The sequence below is a fragment of the Uranotaenia lowii genome, chromosome 3 (assembly GCF_029784155.1).
Source record: "Uranotaenia lowii strain MFRU-FL chromosome 3, ASM2978415v1, whole genome shotgun sequence".
Lineage (NCBI taxonomy): Eukaryota > Metazoa > Arthropoda > Insecta > Diptera > Culicidae > Uranotaenia > Uranotaenia lowii.
The window spans coordinates 342,985,256-343,008,264 of NC_073693.1; the positions used below are offsets into that span (position 1 = coordinate 342,985,256).

Consider the following 23,009-nt stretch of genomic DNA (forward strand, 5'->3'; position numbering starts at 1 on the left):
CAAAAATGGGATTTTTTTTATTAAGGGTGATATTTATCACTGTTAATGTTGCTTCAAATGTTCGACGTAGTGCCCAATTAATAGTGATGACCCTTTTAAAAGTAAGCGCATTTTTTTTAAGCTTAATAACTTTTTTATTTTAACTCGAATCGAAATGCAGCCTTCGAATGAAATATTTGTCATGACCTAGGCTTTAAATTTAAATATAAAAATGGAGGCTAACACCATCACGTATAAACGGACGGTCGGAATGAAGTGAAATTTGGTATCCGAGGGTTTTTCGGGTCAGAGGTGGTTTGTATAATAGTTTCGAAAATCTCAATTTTCATAGAAGGGGGCTCCCATACAACTTGAAAAGAGTGAGATGATTTTCATAACAATCGATTCACGACCACGGAGAAGTTAAAGACATGTAGATAAAGTTGTACTTTTTCAATCCCATACAAACTTCAAGTTCGTAGAGCGACCCCTTCCCGTGATCCGATCTGGCCAAAATTCAGCATGAGATCTTTTACCAGGCCTAAGATCAATTTTAGCTTACAGCGCATAACTTTTTCGATAGTCGGACCATTTGGGGCACTCTAATGCAAAGGCAACTGTCGTACTTTTAATCGTATTTTCGAACAAATTACGAATTTGCTGCGATTCTATTTTTTTTCACTTGTTAAAACGCGACCTATATCTCCAAGATTCGTTAACAGAATGATCGTTATATGCTCTCTTTTTCTCTCTCGTAATTTTTGCTACCGTTTTCGTTTCGCGAAACTGACAGCAGGGAATTTCGACACGTTTAAGTGTTTTAATTTATATTCAGGTAGACGTGTTAAATAATTCGATTGAGAATATTGATTTACTAATTTTTTTTATAAATTTATCTTTCGTCTCACTACAGCAACCTCGGTCCTAAAGCATGAATATATTTTCTATCATCCCTTTCTCTTATTTTCTTCTCTATTTATCAACTACAAGGACGTGGCCGGCGCCGTTTTTGATGTTTAAAGAAAAAGCATCAGTTTTGTGAATTATGAATGTGCTGTCAATCCCAGCCACCGTTCATTAGACCTCTGGACAAAATTGATGGTCTCGGTTAATCACGGAGTAGCAACCATTGTCGATGTAGAATTCGTTCTTTTGAGTCACGCCCGCGATAATGGAATTTTAAATGCATTTGTTTGAATAACGATTCCGTTAAAAAAAAAAAACAACATCGAACATTCTACAAAACTAATTCTGAGTTATCGATTTAAAACCATTTTTCATATTGCATTTCAAGTTCAATGATTTAAAGTGGATGTGAGTAGTCAATCAAGCTAAGCTAATCTACGCTATCTACATGCTTGAATGTATTCACTCAGGGTTTTTGAAATTTTGACTTAAAAAAATGTTTTTGAGCTTTGATGACAGATTTTTGCATTTGTTTTATGTACACCGTCGTTTGGCCAACGATTGGCGATAATAATCTTTGTGATCGCTGATTATTATCCGCTGTTCTGTCGTTTTTTTTCTTGTTTCTGGTATTTATCATCCAATTGGATTGAATGTTTGTATGTAGTGGTAATGCACCATTAGGCTCGAGAGCTCGAGTCTTAATGCCAGTTATCACAAAAGCAATCATGTCATGTTTGGCACAATGCTCGTTTCTGTTTGGCACAAAGACAGCTCCAATCGGCATTGAAACTTTGCAACCTCTTCTTTGGATGTATGCTTTAATTAATGTGCGTATTGGAAAAAAATCGAGTACAAGAAAGTTCACAGTATAGACTTCAATTATGTGTTCTGTAAGTCAGGATTACGGAATGGAAGTTTCAAGAGCAGTCAAGCAATCAGTGAAGTCTTGCAAGCTATACAGATAGCCAACCTCTTGTAATATAGGGTAACGGACTTATTTTGGACCAGAGAACCAATTTTGGACCACCTTGTTTTAGCTCTCTTATGAAACAAATTATCATGAATTTTTTTAGCAATTATTGTTGAAACCCGGGCACTTAATGTAATGCACTAATTTTTTTCATTATGAGTTGCTTTATAAAAGAGCTAGACAAGGTGGTCCAAAATAGGTCCCCTGGTCCAAAATAAGTCCGTTACCCTACCATCCGAGAAGATTGAAAATGTTTAAAATGTTATAAGCTATAAAGTAATTGGATAAGTATGTTTGAATTGCTACTTTTAGAATATAATCCATTAAAAACAATGGATTTTCGAATTTCGATGAAACTCAACCCGTTGGAAAAGGTAAATAAGGATTGAAAAACATTAGAAGGAACTGATTGCTTCAACTGAAGATGAAGCCAGAGAATTTTTCGATCGAACAGTATGCGCCACGTTCCAAGTTCATTGTCCTCATACTCATTGATCCCGGAAACTCGTAAACAAAAAACCTCGGTAAAAAAAATAAAAACATTTTTTAGCTCAAATTGATATAAATTCCCCCCATGACACATTTGTTTATAGGAAGAAAGTCTAGAAAACGGAACAATGTCTTTGTGGTGGGTTTTTTTTTCTTTTAATGTTCATGTTTCAATATTTCGGTAAAATTTATTGCCGCCCGTTTCGGGCGGAACTTTCTTTTACGCCTATTTGTTATTTTGCGAATGTACTGGGAATGACGATTTAGTGAATGAATGCAATTGGGAGACACAGTATAAGATTATGTATATCTCAAAAAAATGTAAGCACTGTTTCGGCCTGTTTCATTTTTAACCCGTATAAAACTGACCTGATTTTCGAAACTGGTAAACTTTTTTTAGTGGAAGACATCCAACTCAAGGAGGAAAAACTTCGTTTTAATCATCTCTGTATAAAGGATTCTCATCTAATATTCATCATTCCTAAACATCGTGGTACAGTGTTGTGAGCCCCGCTACGGAAGCCCAACTTCAAACACGTGATGAACCGTATGGCTAGGCTCCCATTCATAAGTGTCCATCCGATCAGCAGTTCAAGTGGAACATAAACGAACCATGTCACAGTTTTGACCAATGGCCGCCTTCAAGTGTGGTCGCACCTCAGCCAACGCTCTGGGTTCAACGAAATGACTGACTGAGGACTTGAGGACCAGAAAAAAAACGACAAGAAAGAAGTTTGCCAGCGGGGGTTGGAAATGTGATAAAAAACATGTCAACCCCGAGACAGTTGCTGAAAATGATGAATGCCCTGAAAGGAGTGAGCGAAGTTGATGGCGCGGAGGGCGTTGATACTTCTTGTGCGAATTCCGGTATTCTCCGGCTTTCAGCTGACTTGAGATGATGGACTGGTAGCAAGCAGCGACACATTACATAATATGTCCACAACATTTTATGCGCCCCGGTTCGGACAAAATAGGACAAAAGGTTTCTGGTTTGTTCCCATTATGTATTGATACGTGATCGACATTTTGGATAATGTGAAACATGCTGTTTGCTGAAAAATTTACACAATAATGACAACGGAGCGCGACCGCGGCCTTGTTGCGTTTTTTTTTTTTTTGGGTAGAGAATGAATTTTAATTTTGGAGATTTTTCTAGAGCGCAAATCTCTACAAATATGAAGTCAAACGTACAGTCAGTTCGAATTTCCGTTTTCACGGTTTTTCAGGTTGAGATCTCTCGGATTTGAAAAACGTAAAACTCTCAATAATTCAATCTTGCAATATTCGATAACACTTGTTTACAAATTTTTAAAAAAAATCTTGAACTTTATTGACCGACCAATATTTGCAATGTAAAATCGGGTGCTAAATCCGAAAACAGTATGGGAGAGTGGGGAATCATGGGCCACTTTTTTTCGTTGTTCCATAACTTCTTTATTATAAAAGATAAAATGAAAATAAAAAATGGTATGTTTTTCTACATTTTCAAGGTATCATAAGGCTTTTTTTTTAATTTTAATAAGTGATTTTCCCCAAATTCTGACTGTTTGAAAAAAAGCTTTATTTTTTGGATTTTGAAAAATGGTGGGGAATCGTGGGCCACCAAATCTAAATTGACCAAATAACATGCAAAGTTTATGAGTTGACCCAAAATTGTGATTTCCTAATTCATTTCGTTATTTTAAAGCAATTTCAGATGATGAAATAAAAAAGAGAGCTGTGTATGATTGCATCGATTCCAAAACCTGGATCGCGAACATTTTGGCAAAATTTCTTATATAGGATGGACAAAATATTTTTCATAACTCTTCATTTGGCATAAAAAAAAACTTAACAAATAGGTGAAACGTATTTTAAGTTCTGAATGTGTAAAAAACATAAAAATATAGGTGATTCAAGATGTGTGGCCCATGATTCCCCACAAGCTATGATTTGCAAATTGGTTGCGTTTGTGTGACTTATTGATGTTTCATCAAAAATTCCTTTTCCACGTGAAAGATCATGACAAAACTAAGATCATAAGCGTATGAGCATATTTTTGTTATGCACTTTAGGTTCCCCATCGATGAAATTAGCGGGTGTTTTTTTAATTATGTAAGTAAATTTTTTCAACTTGTTTTAGCTTGATAAATAAAAGAAGCATAAGATGGGTATTTCAGTCAACAACACATAGGAATACATGCTCACGCAAAGCGACAGTTGGTTTGAGATTTTTATCTCAACACACATCTGAGATATTAAAAGTGGCCCACGTTTCCCCATGGCCCACGATACCTCACTCTCCCCTATTATAAAAATCACCGTAGACTAGTTTTTAAGTTATGCTCCAAATAAAAAAAATTGGAAAAATAAAAAAAAAAACGACTTGTAGAATACACTGAGTCAATTTAGGATCCATTTTTAATTTTTAAAACCATTGGGTCTTAAAAGCTTCGTTGTGGTTCAAAAAACAACAATTATTTTTTGCAGAATTTTTAAAAATGTTTAAATAACAAAATTTGGAATCATCATCACCTCCATAAAACAGTTTACAGATTTCGGGAAGCTTTTGGCAACATGCATAATGACAAAATTGACAAAATGGACAAAATTGACAAAATTGACAAAATTGACAAAATTGACAAAATTGACAAAATTGACAAAATTGACAAAATTGACAAAATTGACAAAATTGACAAAATTGACAAAATTGACAAAATTGACGAAATTGACAAAATTGACAAAATTGTTAAAATTGACAAAATTTACAAAATTTACAAAATTTACAAAATTTACAAAATTGACAAAATTGACAAAATTGACAAAATTTTAAAAAATTTACAAAATTGACAAAATTTACAAAATTGACAAGATTGACAAGATTGACAAGATTGACAAAATTGACAAAATTGACAAAATTGACAAATTTTTCAATTTTGTCGTTTTTGTTTTTTTTTATCATTTTTGACATTTTTGTCGTTTTTGAGATATTTGTGATTTCTGTGATTTTTTGGATTATTGTGATTTTTGTCATTTTTGTGATTTTGTCATTTTTGTGATTTTTGAGATTTTTGTGATTTTTGTGATTTTTGTGACTTTTGTGATTTTGTCAATTTGGTCAATTTTGTCAATTTGGTCAATTTTGTCATTTTGGTCAATTTTGTCATTTTTGTCATTTTGTCAATTTTGTCAATTTTGTCAATTTTGTCAATTTTGTCAAATTTGTCAATTTTGTCAATTTTGTCAATTTTGTCAATTTTGTCAATTTTGTCAATTTTGTCAATTTTGTCAATTTTGTCAATTTTGTCAATTTTGTCAATTTTGTCAATTTTGTCAATTTTGTCAATTTTGTCAATTTTGTCAATTTTGTCAATTTTGTCAATTTTGTCAATTTTGTCAATTTTGTAAATTTTGTCAATTTTGTCAATTTTGTCAATTTGGTCAATTTGGTCATTTTTGTCAATTTTGTCAATTTTGTCAATTTTGTATTTTTTTTCAATTTTGTCAATTTTGTCAATTTTGTCAATTTTGACAAAATTGACAACTTTGTCAATTTTGTCAATTTTGTCATTTTTGTCAATTTTGTCAATTTTGTCAATTTTGTCAATTTTGTCAATTTTGTCAATTTTGTCAATTTTGTCAATTTTGTCAATTTTGTCAATTTTGTCAACTTTTTCAATTTTGTTAATTTTGTCAATTTTGTCAATTTTGCCATTTTTTTCAATTTTGTCAATTTTGTCAATTTTGTCAATTTTGTCAATTTTGTCAATTTTGTCAATTTTGTCAATTTTGTCAATTTTGTCAATTTTGTCAATTTTGTCAATTTTGTCAATTTTGTCAATTTTGACGAAATTGACAACTTTGTCAATTTTGTCAATTTTGTCAATTTTGTCAATTTTGTCAATTTCGTCAATTTTGTCAATTTTGTCAATTTTGTCAATTTTATCAATTTTGTCAATTTTGTCAATTTTGTCAATTTTGTCAATTTTGTCAATTTTGTCAATTTTGTCAATTTTGTCAATTTTGTCAATTTTGTCAATTTTGTCAATTTTGTCAATTTTGTCATTTTTGTCAGTTTTGTTAATTTTGTCAATTTTGTCAATTTTGTCAATTTTGTCAATTTGGTCAATTTGGTCATTTTTGTCATTTTTGTCAATTTTGTCAATTTTGTCAATTTTGTAAATTTTTTCAATTTTGTCAATTTTGTCAATTTTGTCAATTTTGTCAATTTTGTCAATTTTGACGAAATTGACAACTTTGTCAATTTTGTCAATTTTGTCATTTTTGTCAATTTTGTCAATTTTGTCAATTTTGTCAATTTTGTCAATTTTGTCAATTTTGTCAATTTTGTCAATTTTGTCAATTTTGTCAATTTTGTCAATTTTGTCAATTTTGTCAATTTTGTCAATTTTGTCAATTTTGTCAATTTTGTCAATTTTGTCAATTTTGTCAATTTTGTCAATTTTGTCAATTTTGTCAATTTTGTCAATTTTGTCAATTTTGTCAATTTTGTCAATTTTGTCAATTTTATCAATTTTGTCAATTTTGTCAGTTTTGTCAATTTTGTCAATTTTGTCAATTTTGTCAATTTTGCCATTTTTTTCAATTTTGTCAATTTTGTCAATTTTGTCAATTTTGTCAATTTTGTCAATTTTGTCAATTTTGTCAATTTTGTCAATTTTGTCAATTTTGTCAATTTTGTCAATTTTGTCAATTTTGTCAATTTTGTCAATTTTGTCAATTTTGTCAATTTTGTCAATTTTGCCATTTTTTTCAATTTTGTCAATTTTGTCAATTTTGTCAATTTTGTCAATTTTGTCAATTTTGTCAATTTTGTGAATTTTGTCAATTTTGTCAATTTTGTCAATTTTATCAATTTTGTCAATTTTGTCAGTTTTGTCAATTTTGTCAATTTTGTCAATTTTGTCAATTTTGCCATTTTTTTCAATTTTGTCAATTTTGTCAATTTTGTCAATTTTGTCAATTTTGTCAATTTTGTCAATTTTGTCAATTTTGTCAATTTTGTCAATTTTGCCATTTTTGCCATTTTTTTCAATTTTGTAAATTTTGTCAATTTTGTCAATTTTGTCAATTTTGTCAATTTTGTCAATTTTGTCAATTTTGTCAATTTTGTCAATTTTGTCAATTTTGTCAATTTTGTCAATTTTGTCAATTTTGTCAATTTTGTCAATTTTGTCAATTTTGTCAATTTTGTCAATTTTGTCAATTTTGTCAATTTTGTCAATTTCGTCAATTTTGTCAATTTTGTCAATTTTGTCAATTTTGTCAATTTTATCAATTTTGTCAATTTTGTCAATTTTGCCAATTTTGTCAATTTTGTCAATTTTGTCAATTTTGTCAATTTTGTCAATTTTGTCTATTTTGTCAATTTTGTCAATTTTGTCAATTTTGTCAATTTTGTCAATTTTGTCAATTTTGTCAATTTTGTCATTTTTGTCAGTTTTGTTAATTTTGTCAATTTTGTCAATTTTGTCAATTTGGTCAATTTGGTCATTTTTGTCATTTTGGTCAATTTTGTCAATTTTGTCAATTTTGTAAATTTTTTCAATTTTGTCAATTTTGTCAATTTTGTCAATTTTGTCAATTTTGACGAAATTGACAACTTTGTCAATTTTGTCAATTTTGTCATTTTTGTCAATTTTGTCAATTTTGTCAATTTTGTCAATTTTGTCAATTTTTTCAATTTTGTCAATTTTGTCAATTTTGTCAATTTTGTCAATTTTGTCAATTTTGTCAATTTTGTCAATTTTGTCAATTTTGTCAATTTTGTCAATTTTGTCAATTTTGTCAATTTTGTCAATTTTGTCAATTTTGTCAATTTTGTCAATTTTGTCAATTTTGTCAATTTTATCAATTTTGTCAATTTTGTCAGTTTTGTCAATTTTGTCAATTTTGTCAATTTTGTCAATTTTGCCATTTTTTTCAATTTTGTCAATTTTGTCAATTTTGTCAATTTTGTCAATTTTGTCAATTTTGTCAATTTTGTCAATTTTGTGAATTTTGTCAATTTTGTCAATTTTGTCAATTTTGTCAATTTTGTCAATTTTGTCAATTGTGTCAATTTTGTCAATTTTGTCAATTTTGTCAATTTTGTCAATTTTGTCAATTTTGTCAATTTTGTCAATTTTGTCAATTTTGTCAATTTTATCAATTTTGTCAATTTTGTCAGTTTTGTCAATTTTGTCAATTTTGTCAATTTTGTCAATTTTGCCATTTTTTTCAATTTTGTCAATTTTGTCAATTTTGTCAATTTTGTCAATTTTGTCAATTTTGTCAATTTTGTCAATTTTGTCAATTTTGTCAATTTTGTCAATTTTGTCAATTTTGTCAATTTTGTCAATTTTGTCAATTTTGTCAATTTTGTCAATTTTGTCAATTTTGTCAATTTTGTCAATTTTGTCAATTTTGTCAATTTTATCAATTTTGTCAATTTTGTCAGTTTTGTCAATTTTGTCAATTTTGTCAATTTTGTCAATTTTGTCAATTTTGCCATTTTTGCCATTTTTTTCAATTTTGTAAATTTTGTCAATTTTGTCAATTTTGTCAATTTTGTCAATTTTGTCAATTTTGTCAATTTTGTCAATTTTGTCAATTTTGTCAATTTTGTCAATTTTGTCAATTTTGTCAATTTTGTCAATTTTGTCAATTTTGTCAATTTTGTCAATTTTGTCAATTTTGTCAATTTTGTCAATTTTGTCAATTTTGTCAATTTTGTCAATTTTGTCAATTTTGTCAATTTTGTCAATTTTGTCAATTTTGTCAATTTTGTCAATTTTGTCAATTTTGTCAATTTTGTCAATTTTGTCAATTTTGTCAATTTTGTCAATTTTGTCAATTTTGTCAATTTTTTCAATTTTTTCAATTTTGTCATTTTTGTAATTTTTGTCATTTTTGTCATTTTTGGCATTTTTGTCATTTTTGTCATTTTTGTCATTTTTGTCATTTTTGTCATTTTTGTCATTTTTGTCATTTTTGTCATATTTGTAATTTTTGTTATTTTTGTCATTTTTGTCATTTTTGTAATTTTTGTAATTTTTGTAATTTTTGTAATTTTTGTAATTTTTGTAATTTTTGTAATTTTTGTAATTTTTGTAATTTTTGTAATTTTTGTAATTTTTGTAATTTTTGTAATTTTTGTAATTTTTGTAATTTTTGTAATTTTTGTAATTTTTGTAATTTTTGTAATTTTTGTAATTTTTGTAATTTTTGTAATTTTTGTAATTTTTGTAATTTTTGTAATTTTTGTAATTTAGGTAATTTTTGTAATTTTTGTAATTTTTTAATTTTGGTATTTTTTGTCATTTTTGTCATTGTTGTCGATTGTGTTTAAAGAAAAGCAGATTTAACATCGCAAGTTCGAAATTCAAAATTCAAAAGCACCAGAATTCTGATTCGAAAATAAAATTTTAAACCAACCAATGATCACTAGCATAACGATCCCGAGCTAAATTGATCGTCATAAATTCCCATGCCGTCGTGATTCGTGTGGCAGTTCCAGTCCACGCCATTGATCTGTCCGCGGCTGACAAGACAAGTTACTACAACACAACACGACTACTGTTTTGACCTCTTCGGCACCGAGAATCATAAATTTCGACACTTCAAAGATCGATGATTGAAATTTTATGGTCCATCGCCAATCAGCAGCACTGACTCCGGAACACGATCAGCAAACATACATATGTAGAACGAAGTCCCGGTCTATGCGCTGTGCCGCCGCCTCTAAAGAGTTCAGTAGCCAGTAATCCCCCATTTATTCATTGGCTCATTGATAAGATAGGGTTTTTCTTAACCTGTCCCTCTCTTTTGATTTGCTCCATCCACGGACCAAAGGACAGTTCGACCATCGATTTCCTCCAGCATTAGACTAGGAGGGGCAGTAAAAATCTTTAGCCTCTCTAGTATGTTCGAAGCAAAATAACAAGAAAAAAAAGCGGGCGCTTCCGATTTAATCCGCGTGTCCTCGACCGTTTTATTGGCAATTTTAACGACCGGATAGTGATTCGAAATCCCACAACTTCTTCTTAATATCTTTTTCTGATTCTTCCCGAGGAGGTCCCGGGTGGGGGAAGGTTGTAATAAAATGGAACCTAACTTCATTTTTTTTTTTGCCATCGCCTGACGCCTGCGAATGGTCAAAGTTGTAGACTGGAGAATGCGGTACCACAGCCAGAAAAAAATATAAAAATACAAAATCCGCTGACAGGTCCATTCTCGGCCGCACGTTACATGTGCCAGCTCATTTACACGCACTTTTACTTCAGGTTTTTTTTTTGGTTTGGTTTGGTTTTGCTGCTACAAAAGTTGATGTTTATACTAAAGAAAACGTTGTTTGTTGACCGAATGCAACAGTCGTTTTCCTTCCAAATATTGACGTTTTTTGGGTTGAATGCGCGTTTTTTTTCGGGGCCAAACGTGATGATTTATTCCTCATTCTAGGCTTATGGCTGAAGCACCCCAAAAGGACACACTGGGAACATGAACATAAAATGGACAACTGTTAAATTAGAATTTTATAATTTTTGAAAATAAGTAATAATACTTCATATTTGAATCTAACTTCAATTATTATCCAAGGAGTACTACCATAAAGTTGAAAAAGGATTAAACACTACTTTACTTTATACAATTTTATTTACATTTTTAGCTATTTAGCTAAACTTATTGGTTTTCTAAAGTAAAGTTGAATTTTATTGCTTTTTTCGTTTTCATTTATTAAATTTTTGTCTTTTATGTTTTTTCTAAATATTTTTATATTTTCGTTAATTTTTTTGTTTGCTTTTGTACGTTTATCATTATTTCCAAACTGCATGCATTGGTAATCTGTTTTGTTTTTTAATTTTTTTTTTCAAATTATTTTGTTGTTCTGTTTTTTTCCTTTATTTTTCATTTTATACCATTTTCAAAAGTTTTTCGTTTTTTTTTGTATTTTGCTTTATATTTTCTATAGTTTATCTTTTTTTTTTCATTTTTTACAAATTTTAATTCTCATGTCTTGATTTCGTTTTTTTTTTTTCCTTTCATTCTATTATAAATTTTATCTGTTACACTAGGGAACAGCATTTTTGTTGCTTATTTTTTAACAACTGTTTTGTCTTGAACTCGAATCATTTTACACATTTTGTCTATCATCTCTTGTTTTAGTGATATAGCGTGTGGAAATTTTGAAATTCATCAATTTCGAGTAAAATCGATCGACAACTGATGAACCAACAAACCAAGCACTGCCTACAGAAGACTCAATGCCTTACTCTACAAGAGCTATGTTTTGCGTTTACAATCTGGTTTACGCAGAAATCCCCGAAGTTTTTGGTCTTTCGTTAACTCCAAACGAATATCTAGCTCCCTGCCGTCTTCAGTGTATTATAATGAAAGTGTTGCAAATTCCCCAGATATGTGTTGCAATTTGCTTGCAGAACATTTTCGATCGATCTTTTTGGACACTATTTCATCTGAAAGCGAGTGCAACGAAGCAACTCTTCACGTTCCGGTTGATGCGATTGACTTTAACACGTTTACAGTACATCGAGAAGCTATCGAATCTGCGTCAAGGAAACTCAAAACGTCGTTTTCTCCTGGGCCCGATGGAATTCCTTCTGTTGTTTACTGTCGTTGCATTGAAGCTTTGTCATTGCCCTTAGCTCGAATCTTCAATCAGTCGTTTCAGCAACGTAAGTTTCCTGATATATGGAAAAATTCGTTCATGTTTCCGGTCTTTAAGAATGGCGAACGTCGTAACGTGAAACAATATCGTGGCATTACCAGTTTGTCAGCAGGATCAAAATTATTTGAAATTATTGTAAGTGATGCCCTTTTACGCGCCTCATCACAGTATATAGCCATTGAACAGCACGGGTTCATGCCAGGCAGATCAGTTTCTTCGAATCTTTTGGAATACACATCTTTTTGTTTGAATCAGTTGGAAAAGAAAAAACAAGTTGACGCGGTGTACACCGACATCAAAGCTGCATTCGACACAATTGATCATGGAATTCTACTAGCTAAGCTGGCTAAGCTTGGAATCCATAACAACATGATTGTTTGGCTGAATTCATTTCTTACTGCGCGATGCATAAGAATAAAGCTTGGCAATAGCATATCTTTTCCCTTCACGAATCAATCTGGCGTTCCTCAAGGAAGTAACTTGGGACCTCTATTGTTTGCGCTATTCTTTAATGATCTAATTCTCAGCTTAGACGACGGAACCAAAATTGGATACGCTGATGATTTAAAAATATTTGTTCCCGTTGAAACCACTGCTGATTGCGTTTACCTTCAAGAGCTGTTGCATCGTTTCGGAGATTGGTGTAAACTAAACAAACTGTCCGTTAGTGTCTCGAAATGCACTGTCATAACATTCCATCGAGGTAAAACGCCACTTCTTTATGATTATAACATCGGCAACCAGATTTTGAACCGGGTTTCGGAGGTAAATGACCTTGGAGTTATACTTGATTCGCAACTCACGTTCAACAGTCAACGCTCTTCAGTCATCAACAAAGCTAATCGTCAACTCGGATTCATCACCAAAGTGGCACGTGATTTCACAGATCCTCTATGCTTGAAGTCTCTGTACTGTGCCCTCGTCAGGTCAGTGATTGAACATGCTTCTATTGTCTGGGCTCCTTACCAGTTAAGTTGGATTCTGCGAATAGAGCGTGTTCAGAAACGGTTTATCAGATTCGCCTTGAGACACCTGCCCTGGCGCCATCCCGAAGATCTTCCTGCTTATCCAGACCGATGTCAGCTCTTGGGTCTTGATACTCTTGGATGCCGCCGAAAGACTCAACAGGCCGCATACATCGCCAAAATAATGAATGGAGAAGTGCAATCGCCCAAGCTGCTAAGTTTGATAAACTTCAGTGCCCCATCGAGGAATCTACGATCTAATTCGTTACTCGCAAGTCAAATTCACCGAACTTCATACGGCTTCAACGAGCCACTAAGTGCAATGATGCGTTTGTTCCGGGATACTGAACATCTATACCAGTTTGGAGAGCCTACTAGTCGTTTTGTTCGTCGTATACGCCAATCCAGGTTTTTTAATTCAGTTTGACTTTGTTTTTAATATTCCTTTAAACTTTAATGTTCGATGAATTAATAATAATAATAATAATAATAATAATAATAATAAACCTACATGAAAAACCAAAAATTGGTTTGAATCTATATATTATCCTCCATTCAATCAAGGATTCATATTTGACCTAGATATGTATTACAGATTAAGCGATATGTAGCTTTAAAAAATGAATTCTACAATTTTTCGAATTATAAATAGATTTCATTACAACTATTTCTGTCACCGTTCAAGAAAGTCATCGAGTATTTGATATTAGAAATTACAATTCATGATTGGAATAATTGTTGAAAAAATATCTAGGATTCAATTTGGGTTAAAATTACTAAAAATATTTTTAAGATAAGTAAACCACTGTTAATTGATTTTTGTAAATTTATTTTCAGCATATCGGTAAAAATGTATATTCTTGGAGAAAGATTATCAGAATTGAAAATTGATAAAGATGGATAGAAAAGTTAGGAGAAAATTTACAAATGTAGCGGGGTAAAGTATGGTGTACGTTTATAAGTTTTCCTCGCAAAAATGCTCTTTCGCTCTTTGCAACATCTGTAAATTTTCTCCTAACTTTTCTATTCATCTTTTTCAATTTTCAATCCTTATATTCTATTTCCAAGAATATACATTTTCATTGATATGCCGGAAATAAATTTACAAAAATTTCAAAAAATATTTCATCAAAACTGCCGTTTTTTGCAAAATTTAGAAAAATAAACAATAAGAAAACTTCTGCAACTTTTTTCTCAGAAGTAAAAATTATTCGCGATCTTCGGAAAAGTCTATCATTAAATTAAAACTTTATTTCCAAATCTTTGAAATCTTCTACAGTTTTGCCAAAAAAGTGCACAAATTTTTACCAATTTTTAAAGTTATTTCGAAAACAAGACCTGTTAGAAAACATATTGCATAGCATATTTAAAATCAGCGCTCCCAAATAAGTTTAAATCAGTTCTTAAGGTCCTTGCGCCTCGGAATAATTTTAAATTATTGTTTTGTGATATTCATTTCATTTCAATTGTTTTTATTTTTATTTTTTAAATTCATCAATTTTTTCGTAATTACTGAAATAATTTTTGTCGTAAAAGTTTTATAAAATTTCTAATCATTTGAATATTTTGAATAAAGATTTTTTCTGCTTTTTCCCTCATTTTTTAAATTTTATTTCTTGTATTTCTTTTGCATTTTTTTATTTTTTTTTTTATTTTTCTAAGAATATTTTTTTAATTTATTTTTAATTTTTTTATTTTTTTTTTTATTTTTCTTTATTTTTTATTTTGTTTTAATTTTTTTAACTTTTTTTTTAATTTTTTTTCTAATTTTTTTTATTTTATTTAATTTTTCTTCTAATTTTTTTTTTTAATTTTTTTTTATTTTATAATTTTTTTAATTTTTTTTTTAAATTTTATAATTTTTTTATTTTTTTTTTAAATTTTATAATTTTTTTAATTTTTTTTATATTTTTTTAATATTTTATTTTTTTTATTATATTTTTTATTATTTTTTTAAATCTATTTTTATTTTATTTTTATTTTTTTTTTATCTTTTTTTTTTAAGTTTTTTTATGTTTTTTTTATGTTTTTTTATTGTTTTTTTTATTGTTTTTTTATTGTTTTTTTTATTTATTTTTTATTTTTTTTTTTTTCGTTTTTTTTTGTAAAGACTTAAATTTTTATCAAATTGTAGCTTTTTCCAGGTGTTTCGCTGAATTTTTTCGGCTTTCTATTTATTTCCATATATTTTAAATAGCGTTTGTTGTAATCAATTTTAAAGTATTTTTTCACGTTTTATAAATCTTGAAATACGGTGAGCGAAACAATTAATAGTAAAAATCGTCAAAATGATCTTCTACAACTTGTTTTAAATTGTTCAACAGATAAATCAAGCATAAGATTACTTTTTTAGATGACGCAATTGGCGTTAAAGACCAAAAATACGTAAGAAGGGTGCGAAATGAGAATAGTACCATTAATGTTCTCCTACCAAAATTTTGTTTTGAATTTTGTTTTCAAACTATCCCTTCCTTCCTCAGTTAAATTCATTTTTTCCTTTTGTTATTTTTTTATCGAAATCTATTGTTATATTCTGTAGTTGATTTTTAAAGTTTTTTGTACCTGTCTCTATTTTAATGAGTTATTTTCAAACTGTATCCTGTTATGAATTTGTCTATTTATATATATTGCTTTACCTCTAGTTATATTCCTTTTTGTAAAAAAAAGTTAAGTGTTTTTAAGTATTATTATAAGATTTCTTATTTGTTTGTAGATTTTATTTGTTTTTGTTGTACTGCTTTACGTGAATTCTCTTGTTACTCGATTTCATATTTTTGTTTGTATTCTTTATTTGTTTATAATACAATAATTTTCTTAATAAATTTCCTATTCAATGAATTCTCGGCCCTCGACTCTCGATTCTCAATTCTTAATTCCCGTCACGCGTCTCTCGATTTTCGAATTTCAATTCCCGATTGATGCATTACTCGTGATGCTCAATTCTCAAATCTCAAATCTCGTTTTTTTAGAATTCTCGATCCTTTGAAAACTTGATTTCTCCTTCTCGATTCTTTTTTTTACAATTCGTTTACTTGAAAAGAGCCAGAGTCATTTTTTTTGTAATTACATTTCTTTTTTTTTCGATTCCTTATACTCAAATCTCTTTTGTGGAGACTGCACTCTTTATTCTCTGTTCCTTATTTTAAAAGCTCGAATCTTGTTTTTAGATTCTCTCGATGACACAGCAAATATTTTAGAAGGTATTTCTCAGAAAGAACATAACTACTCAAACACATATACCCGATTAAATGCTCGTATTGAACTTACCAAAATAGCATGTAGCTACGAAATTGGAGGCGATATACCTATGTATAATGGCAAATAAACGGAATACTTATGCTCTTTTTCGATTGATGTTTTTCGGTGATTTTAGAAAGTAAAATTAGGCTGTTTTTTAACGTTTTCGGCCTACTTGTGTTCGGCCATCATCAGAAAAAAAAAACTCTTTTGCCGCGTGTTTCCTAAACGGTCGTCGCTCGAATATCGTTAACACCTAACAGCCTAAAAACAGCCTAATTTTCCTTGCTAAAATCACTGAGAAACATCAATCGAAAAAGATCATAACGATCACGAAAAATTTAAGCAAAAAAAAGATTGATTCGACCGAGAATCGAACACGAGCCCTACGAGTCCACTTGCCGCCACCTTACCACAAGGTCAACTCGTCACGCAGTTGAGATTTTCTCTTTTCTTGAATTGAAGATTAAGAAATCAAATAATCGAACAAAAGATTTACACGGAAAATAATAAAACGGTAAAATTTACCTAGATATCAAGGTGAACGCTCGTGAAAACCAAAAAGGTATCTTCTACCATTTCAAGGTGGAACTCACCTCGTGGCAAGGTAAAGTTTACCTGAATCGAGCTGAAAAAAGTTACAAATCGTTTAGAAAAAAGGTTGTTCCAAAAAAGGTAAAGTTTACCTCTTAGTTTACCTATTTTTCCTATTAAAACTGTAAGTAGTTTTCAATTTGTTGATGTTTCAAACGATTTCCCAATTAATTTATTAGAAATAGCGTCACAGAAAACCGTCACAGAATAATAGGTTCAAATCACAGAGTTCGAGAATTTATGGGCCCTATTACACAGAGGTGCAAATGAACGTTCAGCGCAAACGTCGTCGAGAAAAAGTCGCAAGCTGATTATTTCTTGAAAAGGTTAAGATCAGCTACGACGCCTAACTTGTGGTTGGAAAAAATGAACGCATCGCAACGACGCTGTGGCACGATTGGTTCAAATGACTGCATCTCTTAAGTTCATTCCGATGCTTTGCGAACAGTTCGCCTACTGATTTTAAGGCGACGTCAACCGAAGGATCCGTTCGTTTGAATTCATCGGGGATAAGTTCAAACAACCTTATCGAGATAGGGTCGTTTGAACGTTCAATTGAATGTTCACTTTTGAACGTTCAATTGAATGTTCGTCTGATGCGTTCGGCAGCCTAAGGCAAGACGCCGAGCCGTGTTTGGATGGGATGGATTATTGATATGGTGCATTGCTTGCGTGTGATGTTCGGTCGTCGCTCGACGATAGAGGGTGTCGGGTGTCTTGTAGCGCGCGGACGACTTGGTAAAGAGAATGAGGCGCAGCTACAGTTTCATTTAACGGTGCAATTTTACTGAATAAAATGCAAACCGCCCAACTACGGTTGGGCTTGTAAGGCTTGTAAGAGATTTTTTATTCTTTTTCATTCCATGTTAGGTTCAGAACTGAAGCAAACCGTCAAGACCCGCGAAATTTAATTCAAATTTTCAGATATCAGATTCAGATTTCAGATTTTAGATTTAGATTCCAGATTCAGATTTCAGATTCAGATTTCAGATTCAGATTTCAGATTCAGATTTCAGATTCAGATTTCAGATTCAGATTTCAGATTCAGATTTCAGATTCAGATTTCAGATTCAGATTTCAGATTCAGATTTTAGATTCAGATTTCAGATTCAGATTTCAGATTTTAGATTTAGATTCCAGATTCAGATTTCAGATTCAGATTTCAGATTCAGATTTCAGATTCAGATTTCAGATTCAGATTTCAGATTCAGATTTCAGATTCAGATTTCAGATTCAGATTTTAGATTCAGATTTCAGATTCAGATTTCAGATTTTAGATTTAGATTCCAGATTCAGATTTCAGATTCAGATTTCAGATTCAGATTTCAGATTCAGATTTCAGATTCAGATTTCAGATTCAGATTTCAGATTCAGATTTCAGATTCAGATTTCAGATTCAGATTTCAGATTCAGATTTCAGATTCAGATTTCAGATTCAGATTTCAGATTCAGATTTCAGATTCAGATTTCAGATTCAGATTTCAGATTCAGATTTCAGATTCAGATTTCAGATTCAGATTTCAGATTCAGATTTCAGATTCAGATTTCAGATTCAAATTTCAGATTCAGATTTCAGATTCAGATTTCAGATTCAGATTTCAGATTCAGATTTCAGATTCAGATTTCAGATTCAGATTTCAGATTCAGATTTCAGATTCAGATTTCAGATTCAGATTTCAGATTCAGATTTCAGATTCAGATTTCAGATTCAGATTTCAGATTCAGATTTCAGATTCAGATTTCAGATTCAGATTTCAGATTCAGATTCAGATTTCAGATTCAGATTTCAGATTCAGATTTCAGATTCAGATTTCAGATTCAGATTTCAGATTCAGATTTCAGATTCAGATTTCAGATTCAGATTTCAGATTTCAGATTCAGATTTCAGATTCATATTTTGATTCAGAACCTTGAATAAACTGTCAAATTCATAGTTTTGGACAGTGAAATTTATGGTTTTAGCAAAATTTACCATGAAAAAAGGGGTTGTTAAGCAACTTAACAATGAAAAAATCGACTTTTTCCCATACATTTGGAAACTCAAAACGATAAAGTTAACGGTTATTACAGCTTCCACTTTTTTCAAAGAAACTGTGGAGTTCATTGTTTTCCCTTGAATTTCAATCGTTCAATAATCTTGAACATCAATTTTAATTCACAATTTATCATAATTCCAGGACCGTGAAATTCCATGGTAAAAATTATTGTTTTCAGTTATTTTTTCTTCTAAATTCATATTTACTATTGAATGAAATAAACAGGTTTCATTTGTTTGCTTCAATTTTTATTCAAATTTTTCGTATTGTTTAAAAAAAAATCATCACTTTCCAGAAGCTATAAAAAACCATCTGCACTACGGAGCTTCTAAACTGTAACATTGGCGGCTCTTGTACCGCATCTTCTGCCCGATCCTGGGACAAGGCTGGATTCCTGCACATCTTGAAGTACCAGACCACAAATCCGTTTGATATCGGTTTGCCTCGGACGTCTATCTTGTCCACGTCGCAGCCATTGTATACGGCCCACATCTAAAGTTGGCCATGGGGAACTTTGAATTTCCGTCAGCTTCTAGAATAAAAAAAATTTCGGTTTAGTTAGCCTACATATAAATGAATAAATAATAAAATTATTTACCAAGATCACCGAATTTAAAGCCATCATTTTCTGTTCAGATTCCGATCAGCTTGATTTCGACTTGGTCCGGATTCACTGATTCCGACCGCGAAAATTTAAATTTAAGTTAACTTCCTCCGAGAGAAAGTGACGTTTTTAGAGCGCCAAAATTTTCATTACACGAAAAAATGTAAATGTGTAAAAAAGCAAAAAATTACCAATTTTCGCGTGGTTCGGATTATCATTCAACCATGAAGAACACTGGTACAATAAAAATCACAAGAATTTCAATGTGATACCGTACGATGTTCGTGTTTTTGAAATATTTGCAACTTTGAAATATTTTGAATTAATGATATACTTCACGGTAACTTTAAAAATCATGGTATTTTCAAAATTTAAACCGGTTGATAAATATTTTGAAATCACTATGAAGTTTACTGTTAAATTCAAAATCATTGTTACGATATATTATTACCATGGTCTTTGCTATTCGGGCATTTTATTCAGTAAAATTGCACCGTTAAATGAAACTGTAGCTGCGCCTCATTCTCTTTACCAAGTCGTCCGCGCGCTACAAGACACCCGACACCCTCTATCGTCGAGCGACGACCGAACATCACACGCAAGCAATGCACCATATCAATAATCCATCCCATCCAAACACGGCTCGGCGTCTTGCCTTAGGCTGCCGAACGCATCAGACGAACATTCAATTGAACGTTCAAAAGTGAACATTCAATTGAACGTTCAAACGACCCTATCTCGATAAGGTTGTTTGAACTTATCCCCGATGAATTCAAACGAACGGATCCTTCGGTTGACGTCGCCTTAAAATCAGTAGGCGAACTGTTCGCAAAGCATCGGAATGAACTTAAGAGATGCAGTCATTTGAACCAATCGTGCCACAGCGTCGTTGCGATGCGTTTATTTGCAATCAAAAGTCGGCGTGCTATGTTCGCAAGCCGACGCTTCCGAAGATAAAGTTAGTTTGATCTGGTCGGGAAAAAGTCGAACGCTTCATGCAAAATGATGCGATGCTTTGCACCTCTGCTATTACATAATACGAGTCACGAGTAATTTTACTCGAGTGAGCCAATTTGGTATTACAGTAGTCGAGTCGAGTCGAATTTCAGTCGAGTAGCTCGACTGAGTCGACTGCCTGAAGGTTCGTGACTCAGCTGTTTCACTCGACTACCGTAATACGACATTTCTTTCGACTCGACAGTGACTGGAGTCGAGTAGAGCTTCTCGACTCGTCTTATGTAATAAGGCCCTATATGTATCCAAAACACAGAATTTTTGCCGGCAACCTTGCAGATACTGTGTGTGTTTTTTTGGTGATGAGCCGTGCAGAAAGATTATAACTATGATTCGTTCTCCATCTAGGTCAGGTGGTACACTGGTTGAGCTGTCGGATGGGCACGATGGAGTTAGAAAATTGTTATGAGTTCGATTCTCACCGACACGGCATGGTTTTTTTTATTTCTTGTTTTTTAGATGAGTTATCCAATAGGACGAAAATACCATTAAATATTTTGCTTGTTTAGCTTGAATGTTTGTATGTAGTGGTCCTGCATCATTTTGCCTAAGAGCACGAGTCTTTATGCCAGTGATGGAAAAGCAAACATATCATATTTGGCGCAATGCACATTGAAGCGCATTTTCGGCACAAAGTTAGTTAGCTCCTATCGGCATTGAAATTTTGCATCCTCTTCTTTGGGTATGGATGTTGAATATGCAAAAATTTCTTGTTTTTTACAAACTTCCCAAATTGAAACGCGTTGCGCTTATTCAGAAGTCGACCAAATTATCTCAAATTTAATACTGATGATTGGTGACTCAAAAGGCATCGAAAAAACATACAGTACTCGCTCATTCAATCGGACACGCTCAGTAATAAAAGGTTTTTGGGGGCTTAATCCAAAGCCAGTTTTACTTAATAAACGGACATTTTGTTGGAATAATTTCAAAAAATCAATTTTCAAAACTTTTGACCAAAAATGTTTTTGTTGTCAAGAGACCCTCGGTAATCAAACGCTTTCGGTAGTCGGACGCACCCTTCGGTCCCTAAGCTCCATTTTTTTAGTTGGATCGATCCTTAGACCGTTCATCTGAATCGATCTAGGAAATCGATCTTTTCCTGAAAGTCGAACAATCCTAGTTTCAACAGCCGATTAACGAGCGATTATTGTGGTAGCAAAAAGTCCATTTTACAGCGGGCTAATAATCCATATTGTCCTAATAATGAACGCCAATGTTCGTGATATCGAATCTCAGTCATGACATACATAGTACATTTTCTGAAAAGTTGGTGGTTTAAGCATTTCTAGGATGCTAGCCACCATAAGCTCGAAACATGTACGCTTAGGATAAGAAAAAAATCTCATCAAATAAAAATCTTTTTTCACTTTCAATTTTAGACATTTAAATTTTGATTGTGAAATTTATTCAAAAATCTATAGTGCCATGCTGGAAGAACGGCACCGCACAAAAATGTCAACAATTAACCAGTGCTTCGCGTAGACCAGAAGTAAAAAAAATCTACGACACACTCCGTTAACATTGAAAATGAAATGTGTGTGCTGTTTGGGGGGAAACAAAATAATAACAACAACGACAAACGGTAAAAACAACACAAATATTCACTCTGATGGGCACTTTAACTTCCTCACACACTACACACTGTTGACTCTAGCAGTTCAAAGGAAGTAGTTATGGTTTCTTTTTATTCTTTCAATAATTTTAAAACTACATAAACTAACCTGTCTCTAATATAAAGGACTACGATGGTCAAGCGCCTTACCTGGAAAAGAAGAAGAAAAAATCCACATTATAAGATCATAATCGGCAAAACACGGTCGGACATAATTGCAATTTGAATATGGCTATAAATTTTATTCGAGGCTCGAATGAGAAAACAGAGATATAGATATTTACAAATGCGCGAAACTAAAACCTAATCCGAGGGTGCATCGTTTGTCAATGATTTGCGCCATTTGGACGCAGCATGAGCCAAAATGGGTGATCGAATATTGCTGCTAAGTTCCAATATCGGACCACCGCGGATCTTTCGTGGCATAACAATATTTATGCCATGTTTTAGGACCCCTCAGTTTGGATCAGATAACATTCGAACATCTGGTTTCCAATACCCACCTCAGATCTATCTCAGATGTATCTCTAACATGTGTAAGAGACTCTCGCGGTTTGACTCTCATGGGAACTTCTTAAACCTTTTCAACCTGGCCTACCTCCGAAAGCCCAACCCAAAAGCCCGAATGCAGTTTTCGACATTTGCATTTTACGATCCCATTTCAGCGTGCTTCTGTTGTGTTATTTTATTTATGTTTTTATTTGTTTGTTCGACCATCAGCGGACATTAATTCGATCGTTTGGGTCGCAGCATCAATTTGCAATGTTTATCATAATCTCTGATGACTCCTCCGAAATCTTGTTTAAGAGACTTCGAGCTTCTCTTCCATAGAAAATGCACTTTTTCCCAGGTTCCCGCCATTAAGAAACGACCTCTTCGGCCCCGTTGACAACTCCCAAGATTCGACACAAAAGACCTAAAATTTCATCACCT

General features: G+C 32.0%; 1 protein-coding gene across 1 annotated transcript in view; it reads right to left on the reverse strand.

Moving 5' to 3' along the window:
• Positions 1 to 23,009, reverse strand: part of LOC129756623 (A disintegrin and metalloproteinase with thrombospondin motifs 9) — a 935,923-nt gene that overhangs the window by 857,457 nt on the left and 55,457 nt on the right. The gene's annotated exons all lie outside the window — the stretch shown is intronic.